The sequence below is a fragment of the Centruroides sculpturatus genome, unplaced genomic scaffold (genome assembly GCF_000671375.1).
Source record: "Centruroides sculpturatus isolate CEXI.00-Female unplaced genomic scaffold, Cexi_2.0 scaffold909, whole genome shotgun sequence".
Taxonomy (NCBI): domain Eukaryota; kingdom Metazoa; phylum Arthropoda; class Arachnida; order Scorpiones; family Buthidae; genus Centruroides; species Centruroides sculpturatus.
In genome coordinates this window covers 158467-169500 of record NW_019385113.1, presented here as the reverse complement: position 1 = coordinate 169500, position 11034 = coordinate 158467, and the positions used below count along the sequence as shown (strand labels likewise).

General features: G+C 28.4%; 1 long non-coding RNA gene across 1 annotated transcript; it reads right to left on the bottom strand.

Moving 5' to 3' along the window:
• Positions 1-1628: 1628 nt before the first annotated feature.
• LOC111634954 lies at positions 1629-10733 on the bottom strand. The gene is made up of 3 exons (XR_002758305.1): positions 10519-10733; positions 1840-1935; positions 1629-1712 (listed from the first exon to the last, which is right to left on the bottom strand). It is a non-coding gene; the product is annotated as an uncharacterized LOC111634954 (long non-coding RNA).
• Positions 10734-11034: the final 301 nt, after the last annotated feature.

The window sequence follows — 11034 nt, the reverse complement described above, 5'->3', positions numbered from 1 at the left end:
AATATTTTACAATAAAAAAAACACGAATAAGCAGCTAAATTACGCCTATGAAAGACGTAAAGCATGGAACAAACATGCTCCAATACTGATTTCCGGGATCTAATCAAGACTTTGGTTCGATTCCTTCAGATTTAATTTGGTTTAGCTTCATAAAATGAGGCAACATAACATACGCATCTACCAAGGGGAAATGCTTCTCGGGAGGACTCTCTATGGGTAAACTGGTTCCTATTTAGGTGTTACGCGCGTGAAGAAAACACTAAAAACTCCGCGTGGGCACCACGTTGGTCAGGTGCAAACCCACGACCAACTATATCAATGTTCTATCCACTCGACCACTAATAAATACGGTTCCTACAGAAACCAAGCATATTTTTATTTTTTATTATAAGGAAATATGTTTGTATATNTTATCTTGTTAATAAAATATAATGATTTAAAAAACAGACTAGTTATTAAGAAATCTTAAATTTAATTTAATATAAACTTCTGATGTATTTAAATTATTTTCTTTTCTTTTTTTAATAATTGCTCTAAAGTTAACTCGCTCTATCGTTAAGAAGAATTAAAATTTTTTTATCACTGATTAAAACTTTACATAGGCTTAAAGTATAATCCTTTATAATCCACTAGACAATAGTAGTACAAACATTTATCATTAATATAAGCTTTTATTAAATTTTATTGTTAAATTTTAAAATTTTAAAATAAGTAAACTTAATTTTTTCTTACGAAGATTAATAAGTTTGTCTTTTTTTTTTTCCTTCTATAACTATTAATAGTTATCATAATATATCAAAATATGCAATAGATCTAGTTTATTTTAAATCAATTTTTCGTTATTTGCGACGTGACTAATAAGAAATTTAATTTCATGTATTAAAAAAAACAAAATGAGATAAAAACTTCAGCATTAGTTAGTCGTGTATTGTTTATATTTTTGTAAGAAATTTTCAAACTTTGCTATCTAAAAGAGAGCATCAAATATTTATTATTTACTCAGCACCGATAAAATGCATTGTTGAGTGTGTTAATGGCATCCATTGGGACTATCTAAAACGCGATATAGTTTTCTATTTTACAAAAAAAGATATCGATTTGTTCTTTTAAAGCTTTCTGCTAGAAATAAATGTTAATTTATTACATATATATTGATAAATAAGCAATATTTTCTCTGTTATATCTACGTTTACATATTGAGATTATGTAATGAAAACTGCTTTTATAATTCATTTTAATAAAAATAATAGCAAAATTTATCAATTATAATTAAAATATTGAAAATTTTTTAATTTCAATGTAACGTTAATCATCGTTAATGAGACGTTATATTATTATCGACCCTTTCAGGTTCACTTGATAATATAAATTATAATACTGAATTTTTCTCCTTTGCGTTTAAAATGTTTATTTCTAAAATAAATATTTTAAACGTAAATGTGGGGTTATTTTTAGTGTTTATTGTAATGATTTCAGCCTCGCCATCTAGTGTATGAAAAGATAAATATTGACAATAAAATGGTGGTATAAATAAAGTTCAAAAATAACTTTTATCAATCGTGTTATAGGATATTCTATGTCAAATTTAAAATAAATTTTTCAACTCATCTATCTTACTTTTCTGGCGTGTCAAAACTAATAAATTAATACAATTATTCGCCAGTTGACAGTTCTTTTCATGCTTCAAAATCGCTTCTATCAGTTCAATCGTTCTACAGTAAAATCGGAGTTCAAAAAAAAAAATAAAAAAAGACATTAGCAAATCGTGTTTAAATGTAATTAATAGCACATGTAATTCTTCAAAACAGCAAATTTCTAACGCAGTACAAGTTCATTTACATTTTCATCTCTTCACTTTTGTCTCCTCTCTTCCCTATCTCTTGCTAGGAAGCAATTTTTCATCTGTATCATAACCGGTCATTGTTCTCTTGGATACTAAAAAAAATATAAAAATATAGGAAAAAAAATTGTGGAATTCTATCTGAAGATCGGAATATTGCCTTAAATACTAATGATATTCCTCACAGAATGTTTAATAAATGCTTAAAAATTCGAGTAGAGTTATAAATTATTAAATCGCAGACACGAAAGATGAAAGAATATCTCTCCAAAAAAAAATGATTAGTAAGTAAGATTTTTTTACAGATAAATCCATAAAAATAATTAATTAAATTTACTGAATGAAACCATTTTCTTAAACCGTTTCGTTTTATTTTTATTTTTTAAATAAATAATTTTTAATGAAAGAAAAGAAGAGGAAATTTATGTGGAGTGTTGCATTTCTTATTAAACTTTTACCAATTTATTATTAGGATTTACATTTAGTAATCAAATTTTGATAATATTAATGATTAAAATAAAAGATTTATAAATGATTTTATTATCGTTTTTGATTTGTCTGTTTTGTTTGTCGATGGTATGAAAGGTGATGGGATCTCACGTTCTGCTAATGGATCGATATCTGGATATCTCGAAATTACCAGAGGATTGTCTCAGATTTTGTTGCAGAGAGATAGATTTTGATTGTAATGATTTATTTATTGATTTATGTTTAATCGAATTTTGATTATTTAGATTCTAGAAACATCACTCTTTACAGTAAATTATGTTTCTAGTGATGCTTATAGAATGTAAACCATGAAAAAAGCGTATATTTAATCGAATTTTGATTTTTTAGAATTTAAAAACATCAATAGAAACATAATTTAGTAGAAAGAAAGCAGTCAAAATATAATTAAAACCATGAAAGAAGCACACATTTAATCAAAAGTAGAATAAGTATTACTCATCTTTGCTTATTTTTCACAGAAAGTTAGTTCAATTGTAAGTTATATAAAGTGAAAACTTATTATTAACCGAGTGATAAATATTAAACTGACAGAAGAAGTGTGTTACAAGAACACAAAGAAACAAAAGTGATACTTCTTCATTAAGCAGTTATTAAAATTATTCGTGGAAGATAATAATGTCTAAGCAATATATTAACAATGTCATCAACAAGATAATTCCACTATACAGTTCAACGAACAACATTAACTATTCATTTTTCACCAAGATTTGCCTAATTAGTAAAGACGTGATAAATCTCTAAATAAGCTTACACACAGCTATAAACAAGTAAGTTAATTTTCTTAAACAATCTTTTATTATTCAAGCAAAGCAATAAATATTTATGTAAAAATCTCCAGGTTTAAACATTCGATAATTTTAATATACCCTATAAAATTTTATTATACAACAAAAGAAGCAATTTACTAACTATTAAGAGTAGTTAAGCTTATAATTTGATAAGTTTGTAGATGTCAAATACACGTGCTTAACAAGAATGATCACAACTCACTCGTTCCTAATTATCACAATATTATGTATCTGTAAAGCATAACAGCCAGCTAATTTATTGTTAGCCAGTTTCTGTTGTGCATATGCCTATGACAGCCATTACAGACTCGAAGTTTTCCTGAATAAACCCTAACGTTATAGATTGATGAAGGGGGACGAACGTGCTTGCCCCTTCATCTGCACTCATCCGAAACAAAATGATATACATCCACAGCTAACAAAAGAACAAAGGAGTAATTACATTGCACACATGCAAATTCCAAACTCTTGCAAGTTAAAAGAGATAAAAACATGAGGGTAATTCGTGAATTCTTCTTAGAACTTCTGCAAGGAATACAAATGCTCTCAGATTGTATCTAACGGCTCTTGTCTTCAATTGTAAGTAATATATTTTTTTTCTTTTCCTTGAAGATCTCTATTAAGTTGCTTGTTGATGTTGAGTATCCTGTTAAGTCTCATTTGAAGTAAACGAAGAAAATTGTTTATCAGGGAGAGCCATCCCCTTCGAACTCTCTTTACTATCGAGTGAGAAAGAGGAAGCACCATAATTACTCTTTATCTTGTTAACCATTTAAGATAAAGTTTAAAATTTATGTAAATTTGCTTTGTTTCTAGTTTTATTAAGAAGATCTTAATGAAAGTTGACCACTTTGAAATTTGTTATGCTTGTTCTATAAATACAACTATTATTAAGAAACTGTATTTTCCTTCCTTTCTAGAATTTTTCTTCTTTTTTTTCTGTCTTCTTCATTCTAGTAACGATCTTTTCTTTTCTCTGTCATTTTGTCAACTTTAACAAGCGGAAGATTCTTCGATGTCCTGTTTCTGTTGTTGTTCCCGATGTCAAATGTAACTTTTGATATCGAGTGCACCTTTTTTTTTTTACTTTACTCCTTTCTTTTATTATTATTATTATTATTATTTTATTTTTATTTTCAACTTTTCTCGCATCGATAACTTTACAGAAAATAAAATTTCTACTGATATCCCTATTAGTAATCATCGTGTTTCTTTATAGAATAAACTGGAGAAATGGTGAAAATTTAATTACTCCATTCGAATTTCCTGTTAGACAATGAAGTTTTACGGATTCTTGAATCATTTTGATTAACATAACCGGAAAATTTCATGCAAATTTCCTGAAAATATTCAGTTTGTGTAGATTTGCATCTGTTCTAAAAATATCCATCTTTTCACCGGATGCTGCTTTAAAGGTAATTATCATTTAGATTTAGAAGTTATTCTATAATAAATTATTATACACGTGGGCTCAAATATCATCTTCTATATCAGCATTATCAATCTCCTGTGATTTCTTAAGATTCTCCAACTTTTAGATAACTCTTGCGTGACGGAACGTGATTTGTCTTCTACATCCTCCTATCATAACTTAAGATAACATAGTAAATATTTTTGCCAGAAATGAGTTTATGGTCTGTGGAATTTGTTGCCAAACTTTTTATTATTGATAACATTAAAAAAATTTTTAAATATCCTTTCAAAAAGTTAAACCGTTAATACATTCATCACTGAAAAAAAAAACACTTGCAAAGTACAAGAGAACGTCGATGGCTTTTAATTGAATTATTGGATAATTTATATTTTGATAATGTTCTAAAGTTTAAGAGAGTTATTTTTGATTTACTGTATTTCATATCCGTTTGAAGTAAGCGTTAATCTTAGAAAAGAAAAATAAAAAAAGGCAATAAAAAAATCTTATCAGCTCTGATCCAAAAAGTTCTATTGTAAGTTTACCTTCTTTTTTTTCAGAAGAGTATCGACTCGTTGGGTTTTTTATCGTTTATAGTTTTAACTAAGGATGATTAAAAATGTTCTTTTTACGAGTTCTAACTTAGAAAACCCACTAAAGAAAGATAAAGAAACAATAGTCAAAAGGAAAAAATATATATATATATTATAGATAAGATCAATAGGTTAAGGTTGTACATAGGTTTATGCATATAGATTTAGACTTAAGAACCTTTCCCTTATGGCTCCTTAAAGTAAAAACTGTTCAGAAATAAAAGAAAAAAAGAAAAAAAAAACCATTTCGGAGCACATCCAAACCTTTCTCTTAAGTAAATACACCATTCAAAGTTTCTCTCATTGGAATTCTATAATCCTTATTCATGATGGAAACTTTAATCTCTCATATTTGTGAANTTTAATCATAAAACAAATCGATTCTTTGAAAGATCTAATATATCTGATTTATTTCTTTTTTAATATAAACATTTAACGAAAACAATATGCAAAAATATTTTCGAATAATTAAGATTTTCTATCGACAACCACATTAAGAGTGCCATTAAAAATACATTATGTTAATCATTAGAAGGCTAAATAATTCATAACCTGTGAGTAGAATATTTAAAGAATTAAACCAAGGAAAACAGATAGAAACCATTAAAAAAAATAATAAGAAGAAAAATAAATTGAAAGTATATTTTTTCCCCTTTTTTTGACGATAACACAAATTCCAACTAAGATCTCGACTCGTTCTCTTAATTAGATGCTTAGATGATATTAATTAAACTTCCAATTAATTTGAACGTTTCTTATAACTTATCGACACTTCACGTATAATTTGATCGTATTATTATTACAGTTTTTTCCATGTTTTCTCAGCTTAAAGAAAAGATTTTTTAATTATTTTTATACTATAAACAAAATTAATTATCATCTTATTAAGTTCAACAAGGCGACAAATTTTTTTTAAAATTATACATTATAAATTGATTTACACAATTAATTAAAAAGTATTTTAAATCTCTTTAATTACTTAAAACAGAGTAAATGTGTATTAATGATATAAACATGCGGATACGTAAGGATAAACATCTTAAATTTGGTTAATTAACCTTTAAAAATGGAGAAGATTTACTTATAAATTAATAATTTAAAGGCATTTTTTTTCTAAAATTTACCAACTTTAAGCATTAATAAATATTTTTCAAAGTATTTTAAACCTTTTCTAAACACAATAAGCCTGTAATAATAATATACAGATGCGGATAAGTAAGGATAAACATCTTAAATTTAGTTAATTGACCTGTAAAAATCGAGAAGATTTACTTATAAATTAATAATTTAAAGGCATTTTTTTTCTAAAATTTACCAACTTTAAGCATTAATAAATATTTTTCAAAGTATTTTAAACCTTTTCTAAACACAATAAGCCTGTAATAATAATATACAGATGCGGATAAGTAAGGATAAACATCTTAAATTTAGTTAATTGACCTGTAAAAATCGAGTAAATTTACTTATAAATTAATAAATTTAAAAGTATTTTTCTAAAATTTGTCAAGTTTAAGCTTTAATAAATATTTTAAAATCGTAAATTTACTTTAAAACCATAAACAAAGTTGTATAATTTAAAGCTCTTCTTCATCATCTTTACGCATCCACGATAAGTTTTAATGGTTATATTTATCGTGTTATTATTCTTCTTTTTATTATAATGTATCAAATAAGTGTGTCATTGATAATGCTAGATAATTGCGAGTCGTTAAGGATCGACACGATATTGCATCAAGTTGTATACATTGCAGCATCTTTGATAGGAACAATTGGTTACGGTTACGACTTCCGTTACGTACCACATCCTTTGTAGATGATGAGCCATAAATTTTTGCGATTAAAAGTCGAAGAAAAGTATTTAGGAAGCGTCATCTTCTACATTTCAAGCACCTTGATCGACTACTATAGCGCCACAATTACCCCTGGAGAAATTTTATAAATTGGACACTTTTAAAACCTGTTTAAATTCTTTAAGACAATTAAAATTTTTCTACGGTTCTAAATGTCCTCGAATACTTTTTAAACTAGAAATTTCTGGAATTGATTGCCTTCTTTCCTAACTTTTATAAAACTTTTGCACTTTTAAAAATGAAAGTTGAATAAATTCATTTTAACTTTCACCTAACATTTATTAAAGTAAAATTTCTTTTGTACATTCTTCAAAGTTATAAATACAGTAAAACCTATGTAAACCGGACAAGTAATACCGAATATTTTTTCTGGTTTGGCAGGTTTCCGTTTTAAACAGGTTTTTTTTAACACAGTATATCGTTATGTTCCGAAGAATTCGTCCCTTTTATTTAGATNTGTGACGCACATCCGTTCATCACCGAGCGTGTAATTGTCCCCGTGAGTCTTAAGACAGCATCTAATGACAGGATATCCTATCCTGTTGGCCTCCGACGTTCCCGTTTAGCTCCAAGGCTAAATGAACTCTGCTTAGCATCAGGTGCAACGGAGGGGCAATCTTCCATTTAAAGGTCCAATAGTTTCGGCTGAAAGGCAAACGGTGTGCATCCTTTCAACTTAATTTTTCTTTGTTTAAGTTAGGTTTTAAAAAAAAAAACTCTCGAAAGGATGTTTAGGAAATAGACCATCTGATATCGCTTACAAATGACCACCTTGGTTGGTATACAATACACAAAGCGAGTGAAAATAGCGATAACCTCACCCACTGTGTAGTAACAGAGATAACAATAGAATAAGCTACTTCAGAATAAAGTAAATCGGGGATTATTTTAAGTTTTAATGAATAGAAGTTAATTCAACAACAGGCTAGAGTTGCAGAATTGTTGTCGACTCTATTTTTAACCCTCTAAATTCAATTAGCAAGTGTTGTGTATGAAAGGGGCAAGAAGTCAATAGAGGTATCACCTGGACCGAATTAAACATATTGTTGTTTTTCGAATTTTAAAGGGTAAGTGCAGTCTCGAAGTTTGACAGCTCGACGGTTACAAAAAGGGAGGATAATGATGGATGACCTCATACGTCACAAAGGCTGACAAACAAACGTTTTCCTCCTTTAACCAAGCTTCAAGTGTATCAAGCTATGAACTAAGTGAAATAAGGAGGGTAGATCTTTAGACATGTTACCCTCTTCGCATTTTGACTCCATCTCTGTCATTTATTCCGCGGTGGGTCTGTAGATAAAAATCTCAAAAATATACCTCCGTTATAAATATTCACAGGCGTACGATTTTAAAACACTATAAAGTATATTTTATTAAAATATATTAATGTATTTTACGTATTTATGCAGCACCTGTTGTATGGCCCTAAGCTATGGCTCTCTTGTGTTTCTTTTTTTATTTTTTTATTTTTTATTGCAAGGGCAGTGCGTCCACTTTTAACCGAGTGCCTCTCGACTGGTCTCTATTCTAGCGACGAAATGTGCGGAAGTGAATACCACGAATAACAACATAAATATCAAGCGAGGTCACACTGTCCAATAAAGCACACACCCGGACCCAACATGTAAGCTAGGGGCTAGAGTGGGTGAAGACCTTACCTTGGCAGGGGCCCCCAGAGAGTTCTGAATAAAAACTACTTATTTTTTTCCTCTGTTGTTGCTGAATAAAAGATGAAGGTGTATTAGATGTTACTTTGCCGAAGTCGGTGATATCCGTAATTGTAAGGGTGTTGGATTTATAGATAGGCCGTACGATCGTGGGCAATTACGGAAGGAACTTAGGGGATGCACAACCAAGTTCAGGGTCGAGAGGGCACTGACCGGTTGTAAGTTAACACTAACTCCAGGTATGTTGTAATCCAGGCTTGGATTTCAGAGTTTCCATTAGCCCACCTGTCCATTGCATTGACAATAGAAACCCTGTGCTGCACCTGTCTCTTCTTATCAATTCTATTGTCCATTAGGCCGTGTTAAAACTGTCTGGTATGTCTAACCTGTTTTTTTTTTCTTCTCTTTTCTCTTGCATATACTAATGTTATTCTTGGATGTTTCTATGAGTTTTTCCTTTCTGCTGATTCTGGAAATTTATGAAAAGGGGAAAAGAAGAGGGGGAAATAAATTACATGTAGCATTGACTAAATGTAATTTTTTCCCATTTTACTACATGATTTGACAGAATTTTTCATCTTCGATTTGTTTGCAAATTTAAACTTTTACAGAATCTCAAAATTAAAAGTGTATTTGTGAAGAGTTGAAAAGTGCCACTTCATGCGTTGATTAATTTCTGTCAAGATTAAAATATAAATTAATGAATTTCCTTTGCATGTTTGAATACAATGTAAAGTAGGAATTAAATATAGCCAAGAATGACTTTAAATTCGAAAATTTTCTAGAGTTTATAACTCTACATTTATGGAATAAAGTAAAATGTAATTCTTATTGATATTTTATAATAATTCAGAGTCCTTCATTACACTTTAATGTATGATTTTTGAAAGAAAAATAATCTTTTTTTCTCACATTTTACAGAGATATTTCTAATATTTTAAATTGTTTCGTATATTCTTAATTTACATTCGCGATTTTCTGGCTTGTGTCTTTGTATTTTATCCTGTAAATCAAAAATAAATGGCACAGATGTAACTTAGGAAAGGTTAGATGCAAGATAGAACTTGAAAATAAATCAAGAAGATAAAAATCAGGAAAATGCAGGTACAGAACAGGAATTAAAAAAGAAATTCACAGGAATGCCAACGAGTTTTGTCAAGTTTGATATTTTATAAAAAATGCAAAAATTCAAATTTCTCTCTTTTACAATATATTTAAGATTTATAAGAATAAAACAAAACGTAAATAAAAATTTTCCCCTCTTACAAGAAAAATTCCCGATATTCTCTTAAATATTCTTAACTTACATCTGCATTTTTTTCTAATTTTTATCCTGTAAATCAGAAATAATTGGCAGAATGTAAGCTAGGTGAGGTTAGGTGTAGGTTAGAACTTGGAGATAAATCATGGAGATAAAATCAGGAAAATGTAGATACAGCACAGGAATCAGGGAAGAAATTACAAGAATGAAAGTCGAGAAAATGCAGTTACGAATCAAAGAATCAAAAGGATTTTTAAATAAAACTAATTGATTAATTTGATTGTTTAATTATTTCCTTTTGATCCTTAATAAGTGAAGATAAATTGAGACATTTTAACTTCACTTATTAAAGGATCAAAAGGAAAGAATCAAAAAGAATCAAAGGAATTTTTAAATGGAAATAATTTATTAATTTTTGTTTGAATTTTAAAGTGTTATTAATCAATAAGTGAAGATAAATTGAGAAATTTTATATAGCCTACATGTATATATATAAATTGTATATATATATATATATAGAAAGAAGTAGAAAGAAAGATAATGATAGACCGGATAAGATTTTAAAACGTTGAAAAAGAATCATTACGAAGAACATTACTTTTTGTTCAATCTTCACGGCTGCAGATGTCGGCCAATTACAGTGGTTTTATGGGTGGTGCAAGGAAATTTGGCAAGATTTTTTTTTTTAAACTTCACTTTTTGTTTCTGGATCTGACAGATGAACTCCTCTGGAAAAGACTCTCCTTGTCTTGGGATGTTTTTCTTTATACTCTAGCGAGAAATAAAAGTTTTTAACTATCATTTAGAAGCATTTCCACTCCAAGGAATGTCCTTTTTCCTTTTATCCTTTCTCAAATTATTCTTAACTTTTATGCATTTTTGTTTTGCCTTGTATAAACCGAATGAAATTTAATTTAAATATTTTATGCTACTAAAAAAAAAATTTTTTTACATTCCCTTCTCTTGTGAATGTTTGATGAAATTTTGTCACAAACCGAAAATTTCTCTATAAAAGAAAATTGTAATATTTTTATGTACTATAAAAGCATTTTATATAAAGAGGAATTTGAACATTTTATATTTACATCGCTTAAATTTACATATTTATTTTTTA